This window comes from Apus apus, chromosome 17 (assembly GCF_020740795.1).
Source record: "Apus apus isolate bApuApu2 chromosome 17, bApuApu2.pri.cur, whole genome shotgun sequence".
Lineage (NCBI taxonomy): Eukaryota > Metazoa > Chordata > Aves > Apodiformes > Apodidae > Apus > Apus apus.
In genome coordinates, this window is record NC_067298.1 from 10,129,769 (window position 1) to 10,137,227 (window position 7,459).

Sequence of the window (7,459 nt, forward strand, 5' to 3'; positions counted from 1 at the left end):
AGGGAGAAGCTGCTTTTGCTGCCTCAGTCCCACAGGGACCAGACGTTTGCAGCCAGTCCTGCTTCAACCCTCTGCTCCCCTTCCTGTCAGCATTGAGCCCTGGAACTGCACTTCTGGGAGAGGCTGGAGAGAGATTTTCTTCTAATACATCCTCTCGCTATCTCTGCTACATGCAGGATGGCAGATTTGATGAAAATGCTCTGATCTGTCCTGACAAATCCTCTGTTACTAAGTAGATAATAACCAGAAAATCTTCCTCAGTAAATCCTGGTTTCAGATCTGTGCCCGCACTTGTTATTCCTTTTGTGCAGATTAACTGCTCCTTCTCCTTCCCACCCTGAATCTGGAGCATCTTCAGCCCCTCGAAGGAGAGGGGAGGAAGGGGGGGGGCACAGATTTATGGCTGCTGAGCTCCGCATGGGAGCAGGTGGGATTTTATCACTGGAAAAAAATGACAGTCTGATTTGGCAGCATTAATGTCCAAGTGCCCAAAAACACTCTCCTCAGATGAGCAGGGATTAGAGGTTGCAGATAACTATAATCCCAACTGCAGTGGGAAGTGCCAGGATACCTTGTCATCCTATCAGCAGTGCAATGAAGCTGGTCTGACCTGGAGGAGAGGGATATATTCGAATAATACCCGTTTACTTTTCCTCTCTCCTCAGGATCATGTAATTGTGGGGTGGTTTGGGTTAGAAGGGACCTTAAAGATCATCTAGATCCAACCCCTGCATGGGCAGGGACACCTCCCACCGGCCCAGGCTGCTCCAAGCCCCATCCAACCTGCCCTTCAACACTGCCAGGGATGGGGCAGCCACAGCTTCCCTGGGCAACCTGGGCCAGGCTCTCACCACCCTCACAGTGAAGAATTCCTTCCTAATGTCTCACCTCAGTCTTGCCTCTCCAGTTTTAATCTATTCCTCCTTGTCCTCTCACTCCCTGCCCTTGTCCCAAGCCCCTCCCCAGCTTTCCTGGAGCCCCTTCAGGCACTGGAAGCTGCTCTAAGGTCTCCCTGGAGCCTTCTCTTCTCCAGGCTGAACACCCCAACTCTGCTTCAGCACTTGCATCATCTTGGTGGCCTCCTCTGGACTCTCTCCAGGAGCTCCACGATCAAGTTGTTATATTTGATACCAAACCCCTTGGCAGAGGGGGCACCGTGCACGGGGTGTCAAAAAATAAAATGAATTTTTAAAGCCGTGCCGGTTGCTGCAGAAGGCGGGGGTGTCCCCGCCGTGTGCCGGGGGTGTCCCCGCCGTGTTTCGGGGGTGTCCCCGCCGTGCAGCGCGTCCGTGTCACCAGGAGGTGGCAGAGCACGAGTGGAGACTGGAGATGGGCCGCGCAGCGCCCCCGGGCCCGGCCGAGCCTCGGCCCCTCCGGAAAGAAAGCGAACCAACAAAAACCAACCATAAATAAATAAATGTATATATTAAAAATAAATAAAAAAAATTAAAAAGAAAAAAGGAAAAAAAAAAAATAAAATTAAAAAAATGAAAAAAATTAAAAAGAAAAAACAGAATAAAAGAAAAAATAAAAAAGGAAAAAAGAAAAATGAAAAAAAATTAAAAAGAAAAGGAAAATGAAAGAAAAAAGAATAAAAAAATTAAACAAAACCAATTAAAAAATGAAAAAGGAAAAAAAAATGAAAAAACTGAAAAAGAAAAGGAAAAAGAAAGAAAAAAGAATAAAAAAATGAAACAAAACCAATTAAAAAATAAAAATGAAAAAGGAAAAAAGAAAAAAATGAAAAAAATTAAAAAGAAAAGGAAAAAGAAAGAAAAAAGAATAAAAAAATTAAACAAAACCAATTAAATAATAAAAATGAAAAAGGAAAAAAGAAAAAAATGAAAAAAATGAAAAAGAAAAGGAAAAAGAAAGAAAAAAGAATAAAAAAATTAAACAAAACCAATTAAAAAATAAAAATGAAGAAGAAAAAAGAAAAAAATGAAAAAAATTAAAAAGAAAAGGAAAAAGAAAAAAGAATAAAAAAATTAAACAAAACCAATTAAAAAATAAAAATGAAGAAGAAAAAAGAAAAAAATGAAAAAAATTAAAAAGAAAAGGAAAAAGAAAGAAAAAAGAATAAAAAAATTAAACAAAACCAATTAAAAAATAAAAATGAAAAAGGAAAAAAAGAAAAAAAAAGAAAAAGAAAAGGAAAAAATAAAAAAAGAAAAAGAAAAAGGAAAAAAATAAAAAAGAAAAAAGGAAAAAATAATAAAGAAAAAACAGAATGAAAGAAAACATTAAAATAAAAAAGAAAAACAAAAAAGAAAATGAAAAGAAAAAATCTAAAAATAAAAGAAAAAAGGAAAAAATAAAGAAAAAAGAATAAAAGAAAAAAGAAAAAAATAAAAAGAAACAAGGAAAAAATTGAAAATAAAAGAAAAATAATAAAGAACAAAAAGAATAAAAGAAAAAAATAAAAAAAGATAAATGGGAAAATGAAAAAAGAAAGAAAAAAGGAAAAAAGAAGAAAAAAGAAAAAAAGGGAAAAAAAGAAGAAAAAAAAAAAGAGCAAAATGATTCATTAGGACAGTTCCAGGAAAGAAAAAAAAAAAAAATTGCATCATCTTTTTCAGGAAGCCCATTGTGCAAAATGGGGGGTGAAGGGGGGGTATTGGGGGGGGGGGATGATGGGGGGGTGATGGCGGAGGTATGGGGGGAGGTTGAGGGGGAGGGAGGGAGGTTTGGGGAGAGGGGAAAGGTACAAACTTCTCATTTGCTTTGGAGAGAACGAAAAAATTAGCACATTTCCTGCCCCCCCCTTGAAAATACACAGCTGTGTCCCCAGGGCCTTACCGCATGAGCAGGGCCTCTGCTGCCTCCTGTTCCTCTGTCTGGAGCCCTCACTCGCTGCTCTGATATTCCATCTGTCAGGACATTCCTTAAGGAAACTTCATTTATGGCTGGTATCACATCCACGTTCAGCAGTTTGCAGAGGTTTTTTCCTGCAAGAGCAAACCCAGCAGCAGTGTGAGGGCTGCAGGTGGCTGTGGCTGAGCCAGCAAGAGCTGGTGGCCCCTGACCCTCCCACCTGCAGGGCTCCATCTGTGGATTCCCTGATGGAATCAAACGGATTTTCCTCATCTTCCCTTATGGAAGCACTCTCTAGGCTCCTGTGCCTGAGGTGGTGCAGCTGGGAATGGCAAATCAGGAATTGTTTCTGAACGTTCTGGTGCTTCTGCTAGAAACGTGGCACTTCAAGAGGTTGATGGTCTACATGTCACTAGAATGGGTGATTTTGAAATCCCTCAGCTGGCAATCCATGCCCTGCAGCACGTGCCCTCTGCCAAGTTGGAAGGGAAAAAAAGAAAAGGAAAAAAAAAAAAAAAGGAAAATAGGACAAAAAAAGAGAAAAAAAAGAAAAAAATAAAAGAAAAAAGAAGAAAAAGAAAAAAGAGAGAAAAAGAAAAAAGAGAGAAAAAGAAAAAAGAGAGAAAAAAAGAAAGAAGATAAAAAAGATTAAAAAAGAAAAAAGAGAAAAAAAGAAAAAAGATAAAGATAAAAAAAGAAAAAAGCAAAAAGAGAAAAAAAAAAAGAAGAAAAAAGAAAAGAAGAAAAAAGATTTAAAAAAAGATTAAAAAAAGATTAAAAAAAAAAGAAGGAACAAAAAAAAGGGGGAAAAGAAGAGGGGAGTATTTCTTCCTAGAAAAGAGTTTCTCCTCTCCCAGTTTTCCTGTCTGGGGTTTACATGTCAAAAGTTAATTCTCAGAGAGAGTCAACAGTGATTTAATGAGGTCTCAAGAGAGCAGGGATGGGTATCTCCTTCAGCCCCTTGTTCTGTCCTTTGGGTGCAACAGCACAAGGACAGGGCAAGGAGCTGCTGCCACTTCCCCACCTGCTCCCTGGCTCAGGGGTCCTCAAGCCCAAGGGCCTTCAGCAGCTCCCTGTGGGTGGCTTTTTCTTGCATGAATTTGTCCAGGTGCGGTTCCAAGCCAGCTCAACTTTTAGCTCTCAGAGCATCTGCCAGGACACAGCTGACTTCATGTCATGCCCTCCGATCTCAGGCTCAAAGCAGGACACCCCCACAGAGGGCACACGGGGGGGACATGGAGCTGCTGCTGCTCCAGGTGACCCCATCTCTTTGCTCCTGTAGCTGCTACAACCAGTCTTCCAGGAAAGCCCCAGGGGAGACGTTCTACAAATGCAAGAAATCATGTAGATGTTGTGCAATGGTTTGCTCACCAGAGCCTGGTCTCGCTTTTCAGTCCCTGGTGAGAGACAATCACAAATCCCCCTTTGAAATGCTACATGAGGTTGGCAGGAGTCTTCTGTCCTGTCTTCAGAGGGGAAAAAATAAAAGTATTTTCAAAGCCAGTTACTTTCCAAATTGAAATAGAAAAAGGAAAAAAAAATAGTCTTGTTTCTTTTTGTTATTCTTTCTGAATTCCTTCTTAACATCCTGAAAACCCTTCAGAGGGTTTGGATTTAGAACATGACATTAATTTCTCAGTGTGAAGCCAAAGAAAACCAAGGTGTATGTGGTCCACGCCAGCAGAGCCAGCAAATAGGTGACCTCAGCTGCAATGGTGAGGCTGAGCGTTGCCTCAAGTCCTTCTGGCATCCTGTGACACCTGCTGAGACTGGGAACATAGGGAATATTTCCAGTGCAGACCTTGTCTCTAAGTCCATTTGTGGACACAGTACTTAAATAGTTGAAGAAACATAAAAAAAACAACACCAAAAAACCAAACCAAAACAAAAAGCAACACACACACAAAAAAGCCAAAAAAAAACCCCAAAACCCCAAACCAACAAAAAAAAACCCAACAAACAAAAATCAGCAAACATTTGCAACTCAACCCTGACAATACTGCCTCCCTTCACAGCAGAGAATTGCTGCTACCAGTTACCTCCTCAGAGACCTGCTGAGCTTGATGTGTGGTTGTTGAAGGCTGGGATCCCACCAGGGTGTGCAGCAGGTGGTGGTGGGCAAAATCAGCTTCCTTCCCATGCCTGGATGTGAAGGAAGATGTCTTCAGTCATCTTGGGAGGTTCTTGGGTGGCTGGAGGAGCTGATGGCTGGGCTGGCTCTTGGTTCTCAAGGCTGTGGAACACAGAGCAAGAAGACTTGTAAAGGAGAAAGTTACTCAAAAGTGAGGGTCAGGCTGGTGTGTCCACCTGCACAAGAGTGGATTCATTAGAGCCCTTCTAAGTTCCTATACCCAGAGAGACAAGCTGGTTGGTAGTGACAATTCTTCCAGCAAAACCGTGGGACTTTACTGGCACAATGACACATGAGGACCTGTTCCAGCATGTCTCAACTCCATAGGAAAGATTTGCCTTTGGCATCTGGGCTCACACCTGCATCCATCAACCGTCTCTGACCCAGCCCAAGGCCTCTCCAGGGACATTAATTACTGGACTAGATACTTTCAAATAGCCAAAATTCATTCAGAAAAGCACAAGACCCTGCAGGAGGGATGGATTCAGTCCTCCTGCTGGTGGCACCTACCATGACCACAGATACACAGGCCAAGTCCTTCCTTCCCTGTCCAGAAAACACCTTCTGATGTCTGTACCAGGATGAAGATGCCCAAGGACAAGCCAGATAGCTCCATTTTGCCTAGAACATAAATTAATGAACTTCTGTTATCATTCAGGCATGATCTAATTGAAACATCATGTCTTGCACAATCATCTCTCTCTCTTCCACTCTTAAAAAAACCCCAAACAACACTTCCTGCTTTTTCCAGCTGGACAAGCTGTCCTTCTGCCTGCTTTGAAGTAAATATTTTGTTGGGTTTGGCTGCTGTCACAGCCACACATAGTCTTCTGCCTGATATTTTATCCATCTGCTGCTAAAGGACTAGAGAATATTTAAGAGTCTCAGAAGGGTTTTGAGGTGCATTAAGGAGTACCAACACCAGAAAAATCATCTCGGCTTTCATGTGCATAGACATTCAAGCTGAAATGCCTTAAAAATTAAGTACTCTGGAAAATGGTGGCTCACGTGATGTGATTCAGCGCTGATTTCCTCTTCTGTCTCAAACAAATGGAAAAAGAGAATTAGACTCTGCACCCTCGAGGTTGCCAGCAGCTTCCTTGCCTCATTTCTTCTTCTTGAAGAACATCTGGCTCTGCTGTGGGACAGCCACGTGTGGCTGGTTGTGTCGCAGAGGGCTGAGCTCGCCGGGGTGCAGCCCTCAGGGGTCTGCTGGCCAGGGTGTGGTGTCTGCCAGGCTGGAGAGGCTTGCTGCCCTTGTGGCATGGGACATCACATGTTCATGGTGCCTTTCCTTCCAGAGCAGAGACAAGTGACTTCCTGTTTCATACTGATCCTGTCTTTGGGCTTTTAACCCCTATGGGCTTGCTGCAGGACACCAGTCCTTTGCTTAACATGGGTCAGGTTTGCCCTTCTCTTGCTCCACAGAAGTTTGTGTCACAGCTATTTTGAAGCTCCCCTCACTGCTTTTTGTGAAGTTCCCTGAAATTCTCAGAAACATCTCTCTGTGTTGTGGTTGCTTACTTGCACTTCAGGGAAGTTCCTCAGCTAGTATTTGAACTTGACAACATTCCTATCTCTGTCATAGCTGTGAGAGGCCAAGGAGACCTGGAAAGCCCTGTCATTCCTGTCCAGATATTTTTCAAATATCCCTTTGCTCCCCAAAACATCGCAGGGTAAACCCCTGAATATCTCAGGCTCCCAAGGCACACCTCTGCCATGTTCCCCTTGGTCGCCAGCACCCAAAACCTGCCACCTGGCACTGGTTTTCCTCACCTCGCCCAAAAGGCACGGGCTGGTCTCTGCTGTCACCCCAGGATGCCCGTTTAAGGACCGGCGCTGGAGGCAGCTGGTGCTGAATGGCCCTTTGTGTGCTTTGTGGCTTTGCTGCATAAAGAGGGCATTATTAAATCTGATAAATAAGAATCTCCCCATTAATAAGACTAAGTTATTGCATGAGTTGCTGTGGGGAACGTGCAGCATCCGCAGCAGGGAGCTGCCTCACCCGCTTTCTGCTGGGACCATGGACGTGTCCTGCAGCACGGCCAACAAATGCTGGTCCAGCAAGGACACTGTGTGCACAGAGGGCTCCAGCTGTGCTGGAAAATGAGGGGAATAACCAAAATATTAGGCTGGTTTTGGAGCTGGTTTGCAGGCAGGAGCTGGGTGCTTCCCACCAGGCTGCTGTCAGCCCCTGTGTTCCAGGGACAGGCAGAGCAATTGCAGTTGGTGAGGGGTGGTTTTCCACCTCAGCCCTTCAGCTCAGGGCAGGGGAAGAGACAGAGGCAGAGGTGACCTCTGAGGGGAGCATTTAAGAATCCAATTCATTTCTAGGAAATCTCTCACTTGTTCTTTCCTTCCCCTCCCCAGTGGAAAAGATAAGTACTTTTTGAGAACTTTTGTTTGTTCCCTCTTGCCAGCTGAGTTCTGCTTTGTGCTGGTGACAGAACCCCTTTCTCCCAGCACTGGCCAAGAGCCAGGACATGGAAATCTGGACTGAATGCTAGCAATGCC

At 43.6% G+C, this 7,459-nt stretch overlaps 1 long non-coding RNA gene across 1 annotated transcript; it reads right to left on the bottom strand.

Annotated features, from left to right (window-relative positions):
* Window positions 1–4,920: 4,920 nt before the first annotated feature.
* Window positions 4,921–5,988, bottom strand: LOC127391870 (uncharacterized). Its single transcript, XR_007891144.1, has 3 exons — window positions 5,954–5,988; window positions 5,456–5,566; window positions 4,921–5,047 (listed from the first exon to the last, which is right to left on the bottom strand). It is a non-coding gene; the product is annotated as an uncharacterized LOC127391870 (long non-coding RNA).
* Window positions 5,989–7,459: the final 1,471 nt, after the last annotated feature.